Raw genomic sequence first — 14,444 nt, forward strand, 5'->3', positions numbered from 1 at the left:
ACATAACCAGACAAGAGCATGCTACAGTGGTTACTCCCTCTCTTGCTATGTTGGTCTCTGTACCATCAGTCTAACAATATGTCTTTCCCCTATATCTCACTCATCAGAACTATCCAAATCATACTGTTTTCTAAATTCTCATCACGTTTTGTACATTTGTCATGAATTGTTTCCTGTATATTCCGTGTGACTTCATATTGCCTGTTGTGTATGGGTACAGACCAATACAATAGAATCATGAATGAGGGAAGGTGTAACTCAATGAAGGGAGAAAGAGGGAATAAGGAGAGAGAAAGGAGAGAGAGAGAGAGAGAGATGAGATGAGGTTGTTCATTTAGATGTTGGTTTATTATCAATCAGCCTTGAGAGGATGCAAACGCAGCTTCCAAATTGTTCTAAATTTATAAGATGTGTGAGTGAAGATGATTAATTCTGGGTCTAAATGGAGTAGGGGTAATGATCTTGAGTCACGTGATGAGAGCAACTGCTTTGAGGACGACCCGATGGAGGATGGTAGTTAAGGTCCCGAAAAAGTGCAACGCGAGTTCATTTGTCCACATAAAATGCGATTGTGTTTCACCCGTAAGGCATGTGTATGTGTGTTGCAATATATTCTTTCTCTCACAAGCACTAGAAGTCGTAGGAGTAGAGCTATAGCCTTGTATGTCAGAGCAAAAGACATTTTGATCATCTCAGTTATTGTTGTTTTTTTAGATACTCCAAAGTTTTGAGATATTCTGCTAATTTTGATATGTGCTCACTGTATTTTGTATACTAGTTGAAGAAATGTACAGTCTGGAGGTAGGCCTATTTTATAAAATATCAATCTCATTAAGGTGTCAGATCAATACGACTTTCAGTCCAGGAACGGTGATGTTATATCTTGTCACACTGCATACAGAAATAATTGATGTATGCAGAAATAACACCTTCACAGAAGGTTGTATTCAGTAAAGTCATTTCAGTTTTGAATTTAATTTTGCTTGATTTTATCAAAGGAATCATGGTCAACATTGTGTGAGGTGAATCTGGAGAGAGAAGAAAATTAAGCTTCATACATTCATGCCTTCATGTACTCATGCATACATACACACAATCATGTAATACATACAAACAGAAATGTATTTATTTACATATGATAGTACAATGAAGTACTTGAATATGGGCTCAGAGAAGAGGCCACCTTTTATGGAGCTGACCCAATTTTTGGAGTGAGAGCATGTGTAGTACCCAAGTATTCCAGCATTTTTTATCATATTGTCATCCAAAAGCTCTTGGCTTGCCCCTAAAGACAATATATGAGATAGGAAGCAACTGCTTAACAATATTGCAGACAGTCATGACACAATTTGTACGACCTTCAATATATTAATATGACAGCATTCCCCACTGAGCACAAATCCCTTTTGTATTGTCCCTGAATACCATGCCTGTGGTATATGGTGCTTTCCACAAGTAATTAGAATCCTAGATTCAGAGCAGTATGGAATTGTGTGTTCAGATTATCCAATAACAGTTCCATCAGCAGTGATTTGACCATTCCACAAGCTGGTATCCATGGAGATGTTTGACCACTCAGGGACTCTCATATGTGTATTAGGTCTGTTGTTTATTTCAGACACCTACTGATCTTGATGACGATAGCTTTATTGAAACATTCTGCATAATATGTAATTCCTTTACCAAAAGCTGTTTTTTTTTTGTATGATATGAAAATTAGAGAGAAATTGATGCCTCATACAAACTAGATGAGATTTGTAGAATGTTTTTAATGGTTTTTTTTTTAACACATCCTTCTAGCATCAAATTCATTTAAAGAAAAATATGAATTGAATCTGGCTGATTGACAGGTTGACAAAGGCATTTTAGTGTTTTTGTGGTATAATATTCATCAATCAAGACCTTTCGTATAAGTGCATATCCACGGCTCAACAGTGCTTTGGTACCGTAAAGTACAGTAAAAAATAAATGTACAATGAAAGATAATGTTGCCAATGTGTGACATATTATGAATGTTGAAATCAAGAGCAATTTCTTGAAACCATATTAGATTTCATATACTTCAGAGGAAGCTTTTTAAGAGACTGAGCATTTCAAAGAGAGTACCAAATTTTTAGTCTGGACATCTTCCTCTCTATTCATTAATTTTCCCCCACTGAGTCGGTGATGTAAGGCATGGACTGAAACTTTATGAGAGCATAATACATATTTCTCTACCCAACCAAAGAAACATTGACAGGTAGAGGAGATGACAGTATTCATACAGTGGAAAGTTCCCTTGCCATCCAGCCATATAGTGCCATCTTTCTCCTTTTCCTTTACCTCCTAAAATCTCATTTCGTGCTTTTTATCTATGTCAAAATATTTTGAGGTAGCAATGTTCTAGTCCATATGACAGTCTGGATGGAGTTTCAGTTACTCAATGCATATGTTACTGTGATGATATATTGAAGACTCATTTTGTCATTCTCTCTCTCCTATTCCTCTTTTGTAAAATGTATAAGATATAGCAGAATACAAGGATTTCAATTTATGGGATAATAGTGTTCATGCCCATAGTAATGTCTAATTGGACTTTTCTTGCGTGCATCTGTAACCATGGCGATACATGGATAATCCATTTTCTTACTCAATCTCTGTTCCTGTCTCTGTGTCTGTATCTGAATATATATATATGTATTTGAGATGGCAGAATATTTCAGTGTTTTGAGATAACCATGTTCATGCAATGAGACAATCTGCCAGGACGTGTTGCTCTGTGCATCCATTTGAGTGGCAATATGTTGACGACTCTCTCACTCTCTCTTGCTATATACCTTCTCTCTCGCTTTCATGATATCTTAGATGGCAGAATATCACTATGCCTGCCCAAACGTTATCGCTTTCCAGGGTGCTCTTTATTGGCTGGTAAATGAAAATACAGACGCATCAATCCCCATTCTTTTTCTATCTCTGTCCTCTGTGGAAAGTGTGTCCATTCCTATGGGGGAGTGTTCACATCAGGCTTGCATCTCTTGGTTCTACCTCCCCACTCCTACTCCAGTGTTCACAGCTGTATGAAATAACATTACCCACATTTTTGACGGATTGGACATTTTGGGCAAGATCCCCATACTTAAAGCAGGCTAGTGGCTTTTCATGTTTACTTGCCCATAGAATTAGAATTAGAATGATTATCATTACCTCCGCCAAGGGGGGGAGGTTATGTTTTCGTTACCATTGGTTTGTTTGTTAGTTCGTTCGTTTGTTTGTCCGTGTGCAAAATAACTCAAAAAGTAGTGAACGGATTGGGATGAAACTTGCAGGAAAGGTTGAGAATGACACAAGTAACAAACGATTAACTTTTGGTAGTGATCCGAGAATTTTTGGGGAATTTATGAAGGATTTTTTATATTTTGGCAGGTAGGGTCAATGAACTTGGGAGTTCAGGCTGCGCGTATTTTAGGTTTGCATGCGCGCACTAAAGCGCGTGCTTTAGTTTTTGCTAGGGCGAGACGTGCTGTGCAGCTGAGGGTTTATGACGTAACAAAGGCTTCTATATTGGGAATTCGGGCGGCTTTCAGCACACAATGCAGTACGTATGGGTGGAAATCACTGATCTCTGTGGAAGAACAAGATTAGTGCGGGTGGAAATGGGCTGCATGCTTGGCGAAGGTCTGCGCTCTCAGAGTGCTTCTCTAGTTATAATTGATATATTATTGTTATTATTATTATTGTTAGTATTATTATCATAATTATTGTTGTTGTTATTGTTATTATTGTTATTATCAGTATTGTTGTTACTACTGCTACTGCTACTTATCTATTTTTATCATCTATATATAATTGTGATGATGATGATGATGATGGTGGTGGTGGTGATAGCCTAATCTATGATTCCTGTCTGTGACTCAAATTGTTACAGCACCAAAGGACAATTCAAAATAGATTTGCCGACCCCCCCCACAAAAAAAGACCTCTCCCCACCTAAAACCATCTGTTTTTTTTTTCTCTCTCTCATTTTGAGACATGAATGAGTGTTTTTGAAAGACACCAATGAACTGCAGCCTGTTTGAGGTGAGAACAACCTTCAAGGTCTGAGCAAAGGTGTCACTTCACCTTTAAATGTTTTTGTCATGTTTTCCACATGTTTGTTCCCTCAAGCTTCTGATGTTACTGTTTTCTTCTCAAAAAAATGTGATCCCACCTGGCAATGCTTCAGATCCAAAGGGAATGATGAAGACTGTTACGAGGCAATCAAAACTTATGGTGTTGAAATATACACAACTCAAATATAACTAAAAATACTCCTTCTCAGCACTGTCACAATGAATATCAATCGTATTAAATGTGCAACAGTATAGGCCAGCATACATGTGTTGATTAATCATATTCTTTTTTAAAGATCACAATGAATATCAATCGTATTAAATGTGCAACAGTACAGGCCAGCATAGGTGTGTTGATTAATCATATTCTTTTTTAAAGATCAGCATTGCCGTATCAATTACCAAATTTATGTGTATTACTCAAAACTTACAATGAATAGGCATTTTGTGAAGATGTAACATGTCAATTAAGCTTTTTTTATGTTCTTTATAACCCCTATGACCTTTGACCTTTGACCTCATGACCCTAAATATAATCATGTCTTTCTTACTCCATTATGATGTTACCTGTCTAAAATCTCATGAAGACATAGAATGTAACTTTGTTGCATTGCATTTAAATTTACATTTTCTTTAGTCTGTTTGTATAGTGTGCATGTGAGATCATCTATTCTCTCGGAATTGCATTGAAATTTCATCTTTGTAACAACATTGTATGAATTTATACCCTATAATTTAGAATGTGACAAACCATAATTTGGTAAATTAGGCAGCAAGCTGATGAATTAGATATGCTATAAATGCTATAATAGATGTACACAGTGACATGGAATCCCATCTTCCAGCTCATATTGAATGGGTTAAGCTGTCCTTACAGGCCAACACTTTATAAAGTTTATGCTATACCCTTTGTTTAGATGTGCCTGATGTCATGTGTCTAGTGTAATAAATCATCACCTATATCGCTCTATAACCTGTGCATTATTGCACTAAAATCATTTGGCACTTATCTCCTGACAGCTAACATGTAAGAAGGATGCTTTGGGGTCAAAACGTGTGATGTGGAAGACAAAACTGAAGGTCTGCTTTGCATTTCGTTACATTATCTGATATCAGCCATTACCAAAGGAAGTGGGTCTGTGTCAGCTGTGGGATGCATTTACTTTCAGAATGTCAAAGATTATATAAGGATTTCCATCACATATCAAGGATGAGTTTGTGATAAAGTAAAACTCTGAATGTTATCAGTAAAAAGCAGCAGCAGCTTTTTGGATCAAAGCATCTTAATTTAGGGTTGTGTTTCAGACAGAAAAAGAAATAGATGTGCACAGTATGCAGCATTTCAAGTTTACAATTATGGACCAAATTTAAAGATTTTGCTTGATCTACATGAATTACCCTTGGTAAAATTTTCAAGGAAAATGTATTTTTTGCCTTATTTCTGTTGACATACTTTCAAAGATGAACTATCCCTGTATTATTGATTGTAGAATTAATGTAAGCATTTATCAACTTAATAATTTATGCATTTGCAGAGATGGAAATTTGATGCTGAGAATGTCATTGATTATGCAAGCTGGAAAAGAGCACCATCAATGAACAAAATTCACACTGGTTTGGGGAACAAAAAAAATCTCTGACATTATATTTTTTACTATAACCCACTTTATCTTTGATATATATTTTCTTAAATTCTTCCACCTTTGATACTGCATATTTTCTGACCAGGACCATTCAGTTGTCACTACCATCTTGTATTGTAATACAACCAATTGGAATGCCCACTTGAATCAATTATAAACTGTGCCAATCATAACGTTTGCAAACCGCAGCAACACCTTACACATCCAGCAGAAATTAGGCCAAACACGCACTCAAGAAATTTCTCACAGTTTCTTTCTCAGGCATGGGAAATGGAACCGCCTGGAAACGCTTCTGTGTGGGTGGTGTTTACATACAGTTAGAGGCAAAATAAAGGAAATATGCCAAAAATTGTTGATTCCTTATGGCTACATGACAAAATGACCCTGTGCCAAATTGCGGTATCTTTTCTATTTTGATGCACATATTTGGTTATGTAGGTTAATTCTTTGGCCTTATAATCATTAAAATATCCAACTATCATTAATACAAATGGCATACCAGTCAATAGCACACAAGAAAATTGTGGGAAGTGAGATCATAGTCTGGTGTTCAATAACCATGTTAACAATTCTGTTTTTGAACAATCAGAAGTGTTGAAAGGGTAGTAGTGCTGCAAATAATTCCCATTTGTGAGCTATAATTTCTGCTATTAAAAGTGGTAAGAGAAATTTGATACAGAAGATAGATGACTGATGCTATGTGTGAAGTAAACCATCCATGAGCACAAGTTCCTTCTAACTGAACTTGGCTTTAATCTAATTCATTCTCATACTGGGATCTGTTCTTTGTTTGTATTGGTGGATCAGTGGATATCACATTCCATTGGGCTTCAACACACAGTATCTCTGACAGGCATATATGGTCCACTATTGTAATTGACCTACATGCACTGTAAATTATCTCCAGTATTAAAGTTTAATTGCATCTGAGAGTTGAACCTAATACAGCATTCTCCTCACTGATATGTCATTCTTTTTTCCTGTGATACACAGGAGATCAATGAACCTCTAAAGTGCACTGTTAATGGAGAGTTATGCTATCAATGAGGTTTATGATGAGATAAATGAATTCATTCAGATGGAGGAGAAAGTACCTCCCATCTTTTAAAATGACATTTTGTATTGCTGTGAAACAGTCATCTGCAGTTATTCTTGATGCATAGGGAAACGAGGGATGCTACAACTCTTCCCCCCACCACCCACCATCTTCATCATCTGTCCATCCAACCTCCCAGTACATGCACAACAAAATCGTCAAACAACCAGCTACAAAAATACACCCTCGATCCGATGCCACTAATTGGAAGAAGAGTGCATGCTTGCTTGGCCAATGACTATGGTCGGATGAAAGGAAAAAAGCAAGAGCAAAAACGAGGACCTACTTTGGTGTGGTTGTGTACTGTAGCATCCATGTGAACTGAAGAGTGTACTCGTATGAGGAGTTTCAGACTTAAAAATACACTTCTTGTAAATCAATTTAGAGTCTTCTCTCATGCATACTGAATTATTTCATGCTTAAAACAAATTTGAATCATGATTTTCCATAGAAAGCTTCTTAATAATATTTGGCCAATCGTAATTTCCAATGTAGTTCTGCATTATATTGGGTGTGTGAAGTCTTAATGATTTAACCTTTAGAACATAAGTGAGGAGCTTACCTTTACCTTGTATTTTGCATGTACTTCTACCATGGCATGTTCGTATTTGTATTCCATGGAAGCATATTGAGAGTTGCGTGTTTGATGGACAGGCCACTGACATATTGATAGAGCTGCTGTATGGAATGTTATTTGTAATTTAGTGGGTGAGTTTAGGGACTCATTTCAACATCTAAACTCATAAGATTATGAGGTATGTTTGAGAAATGTGATAAGAAAAGAAGAATTTAACAAGTGTTTAACCTCTACTGCCTTAAGTAAGGCAGCTGGGGATGGTACTCTTTTGGGTGATGCTTGTTATTCAGAAGGTTCGTTAATCAAAAAATGAGATAGAGTTCGTTTTTCTGAACCTGTGTTGATCTGAAAATGATATAAGGTTTGTTATCCCAATGGCTTGTTAATCCAAAAATTAAATAAAGTTTGTTCCGATGAAACGAACAGATGATGCGTAATAATGAGCCATTGTGAGAGCTATAATTTCAGCGTTTCCCTTAAAAATTTCACATGAATTCTTGCCATATAGGAATCAGGGGTCATTGCATGTGGTACAGTGCATTTCATAATTTAATCACTGAGTGATGCATATTGATGAGGACTAATGGACTCATCACTTAGGATAAGTGCATGTGACTGTGCTTAAACAAGCAATTTTACCCATCACCAATAGTAGGGTAACCATATGAACAAAGCTAATATCATAGCTGCCTCAGTGGTGGAAGAGAGTTGAGGTAGTAAAAGATATTGTTGCACTTTGCTTCATCCCCATTCATGACAACCATCGATGAATGGGCATAAAATGCTCCATTGATAACAAGCACATTCACACATTCCTTGACATTAGTGGTAAGTGGTTTTATCACAGATTACCTAGTAAATGGGCAGAAGGAAGGAAATAAGTAAGTAAGTAAGTAAGTAAGTAAGTAAATAAGTAAGTAAGTAAGTAAGTACATGTAAGTAAGTACTAATTGATGATGGAAGTCAGAAGTTCAGGACATGGCTCATGAATATCACTGTGCCATATCTGTAATATGGTAGTGGGGGAACTTGATTCATTGTCATAGAGCAGATATTGTAGCTTCATTGATGCAGGGAGATGGAGTGCTCCTTCTACCTCCCTGGTATATGAGTGCCTCTTATTACGTGATAAAACACACAACTGCACTTCATGTGAAATTAGCTTGTATGGGAACTTTTCAAAACATGATACTAGATTCTGCCCAGTGCTTGTAAGGGGCTGCATTAACCATATGCTCCTACATAAGTTACTCCATGAGGGTTCTTTCTTATCATCAAGCTACTGATGACTTGACAGCAAAACGTCTTTGAGAGCATCCAAATAAATTCATGATAACTTGATGTTAGTAAAGTAAGAGAGCATTCATATGGTCCATGACATAAAGTTTAAATCTCATTGGGCTCCGCTTGCATCAAAGGTGGCTAACTTCAGGTTATCTTGTTGTTAGGTCAGCTCAGTGTGAACCGTACTAACTTCTGCTTCAGCTACACTGCTCCTCAACAATCAATCAGTGCTCCACCCAGCCAGTTGTGTGCCCGCTTTCGGGAGCAATCGATGAGACACGAATTGTCTCCCAGCGGCTCGTGTTCTGTGTATGTATATAATGTGCAAGACCCGTGGCTGATATTAGGAAGTGATGCTTGAAATTGGAGGAAGAGATTGAGACGGGGGCAGGGAGTGAGACGGAGGCAAATAGATACAAGTGGAAGAATGGGGGGAGGGGCGATAGGAGTGAAAAAAATAACCATTTATTTCATGAGGATTTGTAACTACAATGTACATTTCTGAGTATTATTGGCTGTTATAATTTCTTTGCTTAGATTAGGATATCATGATTTAGATAATTTGCTGAGAGAGGATAATATGAAAAAGGAGAATGAAAGCTATGGAATGATATGAGGAGCAGAGAAGAAGACATGAAGGATGGGAAGAAGAAGTAATGAAAAAAGGAGATATGGGAAGGAGGAAAAGATGAGGAGGAGGATGAAGATGGAAATAGGAGGAAGAAAGGAACAGGATGAAGAAAAAGAGGATTAGGAAGGAGAAGAAGAAGAGGTGGTTGGAGAATTAGAGGATGAGGGGGAAGCAGAGAGGGAGGAAGGGGGGGGGGTGGGAATGTCCCAAAGGAGGATTAAAGGGAGTCAGTCATCAGATATTATGGTTCCCCGATTAAATCAATCTTGGTTCGCTGCCCACTGTAGTATGCTAAAAACCAAAGACTAGCGCAGGCCTCCTAGAATAGCATTGCCCATCAGCGAATATGTGAATTGTAGCATACTGGTCAACTCCAGTCGAAAGATATAATTTGGCTGTGTGTGTGCTGTGTGTAAAGCTATAAACAATTCATTATGGGGATTATGAGGCAAGTGCAATTGTATGCCATCTAGATGTACATAACGGTGCTTGCAATCCAGCAAACTTTGCACCAAGTTCAGGTAGTCAGAAATTAACAGTGAATCATTCAGTGTTCCCCACGAGCTTAGCACAGATATGAATTTCTGTTTCCTACTATACTGTTAAAATGTGAACTAGTGAACAAATATGAGCACACATATAATGTTTATGATTGTCAGTCTAAATTTTTCGTACACTTCAGTTCAAACCACATTTTATTTCCAATATCACTTTCCTCCCAATACAATTTCAAGGAAAACAAATGAATAATGTATTACAACAGTATATAAGCATATTATACTGTATGTATGAAACTGTTTGTTCAAAATAATTGTATTATTGGAAAAGAGAGGCCCACAGAAAGGTCCACTTTCACAGTAAGCCTTATGTTGTTATCTATGCAAATTATCGTGCATCTTGTGATGCCAAAGATTGAAGTTTTAGAGGAGAAGAGGAAGGAGACAAATAGAGGAAAGCTGAGAGAGATTAGAGAATGAAATTATGATTGATAGTAGAAGAACAATTTTGAAGAGGAAATTAAGCTGCATTCAGTGTATCATCGTTTGAAGTCTGTGAGTGAGTTTATATATTTGCAGTTCATGATATGTTTTGTTGCAGGACACATAATGGTTTATGATATTCGAAATCTTGTATTCTTAGTGACTGCAAGATACTGTTTTGGATAAACCTGAGTCATGGATAAGAGATGATTTCTAATACAAACATTGGAATGATGCAAATTCTCCAGGAATGGTACTCTGAAACAGATGCGTATTTGTTACATCCACACGTTCAGAGGGAAAGCCAGATGGGTATGCCTCGGTAGAGCGCGCGTGTGGCGTGGTGGGGTGCTAAAGCCATCAAACATGAAACTTGCTTCGTCATGTCTCTCCCACCGAATGGAAATTCCATTATATGGATCGGCCGTGGGATGGCATGTTTCCTGGTTGGCAGTCAGCTGTCAAAACCCACTGCGGACTGACGCTTTTGCAGTGACACATAGCGCTCGCATCCTATCATCACCTTGTAATGATGCCTCTCTTTTCGCTCTTTAACTCCTCACCTGCCAAGACAAGAATATATTGCAGGACTATAATTGTCCACCTGGATGGCACACCTGCAGTAAAACTAAACTCTGCCCCCATTGGGTTAACTCCTTAAGGCTTTGGCTCATTTTGGGGGTAATTCACATCTCAAGGGTATTGGTTATTAACTTGCTTCAGTATTCATAGCAACTTTTAGGAGTTGGTGGCAGAAAGGGTAGCTTGTAGTCTACTTATGTCCATGTTCATCAGTCATCTGTGAAGTCCTGTAACAATTCCTGAAGACCAATGGTTTCTTATCACGCTTTCTCCGTAGATTGTAGCAAAGTGTACTGAGAACTAGTTCATAACAGATTAAAGGGTCACGTAAAGTCAGAGGGAAATATGTTTTGACTGAATCTGTGAAATCCAAGCACTGGATTCGTCAGGTAATGTTATGGTTTTGTTGCACAGTGTATTCACTGAAAATCTACTGAAACATGTGAAATAGTCCCTGTGTTGTAAATATTGTATGAATGTAGGCTCCAATTTTAATAAAAAAATTTGTGAACCTTCCCTATGTCTTCAAAAAAAATCTTTTTGACTTTGTCGACAAACAGTATATTCTAAAATGAAAGTTTCACAATAGATTTTTACAGCTTTTTTTTTCATTAAATGTTTTGTTGAAAAAAAATTACTGAAATGTTCATAAATCGTATTTTCGTTTGAAAGAATTTACCTTTACTTGATAGAGAATTCTTATGTGCAAGATATTTGCCTACAGCCCTGTTAGCGGCATCATCTAAAAGTAATCTTTTGAAGACTATGCATCTCTGGTGCCTACTGTATTCATTTTCATTCTTGTCATTTTTTGCTGAGGCAGTGTTTCTACCTGCTTCATGGATTTTCAGAAATTGTACAAGTAGGGAAAAAGAGAGAGAAACAAGACAATTTAGAGGCCTTCTAAGCTAACATATTGAAATTCATATTTATTTGTGCTGAGGCAAAATATGACCCAGTGATATCACGCTAAAAGACATCATGCCTTTGACAGTATGAATTATGTGCTGATAATGCGATATGTACTAAAGAGGGATTAAGAAGTCTCCCACCAAGGTATTGCTAATCATCATGATGATTTATGATATTCTGGACATGAAAAGAGACATTTCAAAGAGATCCATTTCTGTAACATGTTTTGTTTGATACATTTTATGAATTTGACAATATGAGTTATGAGAAAACCACATGAGAATTAGGATGTTGTGCAATAAACTTTATAAGGGTCATTGACATATCCCATACCAGTAATCCAAAAGAGAATATAATGTTTTCAGGGATGGAATGTTTGTTTTCTTTCGGTTGATCAGTATTTTGGTTATGTCAGTTTTTCTAATTTGTTTGTGTTTTTGTGTCCCACAAGCTGGAATAGTACAGTATCAGATTAGTCCAGCTTCTTCAGATATGTAAAGAAATGCTTTGTTCAAAGTTTATTCTGCTTTGTTCATCTAAAGTATTCAATGTTTAAAACTGTGTGAAATCAAATACTACTTTTTTGGGGGGAGGGGCAGCAGTTGTGCGTCTGGTATGTTATATCTGAACAATTGTTCTAGCATGCATTTAGCAAGATTTAATGATAGTTAACTTTTTTATAGGGAAGGGGGAAGCTGTTTTACACAAAGTTCCCCTTAAAGGGATGACATAATGTTGGTTGAGGTGAAGATTTAGCTGTAAACTTTTTGACACTTTATGAAATGATAAAGAGCATATAATTCTAGAGGAATTCAAAGTTTACCTGATGAAAATCAGTTTTGAAATGGCTGAGATATCCAAAAACAAAGTTAAACAAAAATATGGTAATAAAAGGTTGGTCCCAACTTTTATTAGGATCGCTTTGTTTTAGATATCTCAGCCATTTCAAAACCAATTTTCATGAAATAAACTTTGAATTCCTCTTAGAATGATAATGCTCTTTCAAAGTTCATATGACATTTCTCATTATCTTTAAGAATTATCGTCAAAAGAAGTTGGAAACCTGAAGCCCCATTTCAACCAAAACTGTACCATCCCTTTAATTTTTCTGTGTTTAAGTCAAGGGGTTGCATGGACTTTGGTTTCTGTCCCTAGATTCAAAGATTATGTTTTCTTTTACTTGCAGTTCACCATCATGATTAAGTACAAATGTCAAAATGAATTTAGTTCTGTAAAAGAATTTTTGGAGGATTTTGGGGAGCCCTTGGTCATATATCATGAACACAAAAAACCTAGCAATTGTATGATTCAAGTTTCAATATCTTGGTTTAGGGGAGTAAGCATTATGAATATCAGAAATTTTACCCTGCATACAAAAGTGGCCTGAATTATTTCATTGTGAGAGCAACAAAGAGTCTAATACCATTTCACGAAAGAATATTTGTCTACCAAATTGGGAACAAAAAACAGAGAAAAAAATGCTGGTAACTTCAGTTCATAAATGATAATAATCTCTCTAAGCAAACTCAGACGATTGTAATTATTTTTTCCCCTTTTTTAGGGGGAGGGGGAAAAATCTGAAAGTATCAAAAGCTCCCACCTTGCATTGTTACATCTATGCTGTTTCACTTCAAAGTCTTTTTATCACAACGAGGCTGTCAAAGGTTATGAAGGAATAATCAATCACAGCAACTTTTTCCTTGAATTGCAAAAGCATATAGGTATGTATATGAAAAATGAATCTATGTAGAAAATCTCATTTTTTTTTTCTCAGGAATTCCTGGTGTGCATTCCATCAAGATGTTAAGAACAGCTCTAGATACACCAATACCTCCTACGAGTACAATGAAGAAAGTGGCAGGACATTTACATTTTATTACACTCTCTTTATACCTGTTGCAATTGTGATGATGAATAAGCCTTGTTCAGACCTTCACATTCACAACCAGAATTGTCTGTGTTAAATAGCACTGATTCTCTTGATGGTCTTTGGTAATGAAATAAAAGTCAGTTGAACACAGTCGAAGTTTCAGTGTCTTCTTGTAAACGTAGATGAAATAATACTGGGAGACAACTATGAACGACTGAAAGAGAGAATGGCAAAAAAACTTTCTCAGTAACTGACTTAAAGGAAAGTTGATTATAATTGACTGGAATTTAGCACATAATAGATATTCCTTGTAGGTCTTTTGCCCTTCCTTAGAATTGATTGGTTGGAAAAAGCATACTCTAAAGAGAAACATCAGTATTAAGCGCTATATAAATGTTATTCATTATCATTATCATTGATGAATTTGAAAAGAAATCAGCTTTTGGTGACATTGTTGTTCTTCCTGCATTTCTCAAGCCACTTTGGCCCTAATTGTACCACCTTCGTGAATTCAGGCCTTTGAGTTTCACATCCCTAGAAATAAATCTCATAATAAATCTAAAGTATGCCATTACGAGATTTATGCATGTATGTATGTATGTATGTATGTGTGTCTTTGTGTCCAAGTGTAAACATTTATAGATACCTTTAGATATACCAAGGCCAATTCAAGTACACACCCCTGCCAAACATGGTGTCTGACAAAGTAAAAGAAAACAAAACAAAATAAGAAAAGAAACATGCCTATCACAACACAAATTATCAATCTTCAGAGTTTTGT

Source organism: Diadema antillarum, unplaced genomic scaffold, assembly GCF_040938485.1.
Source record: "Diadema antillarum isolate AM-2024a unplaced genomic scaffold, OU_Dant_1.0 scf00000086, whole genome shotgun sequence".
NCBI lineage: Eukaryota > Metazoa > Echinodermata > Echinoidea > Diadematoida > Diadematidae > Diadema > Diadema antillarum.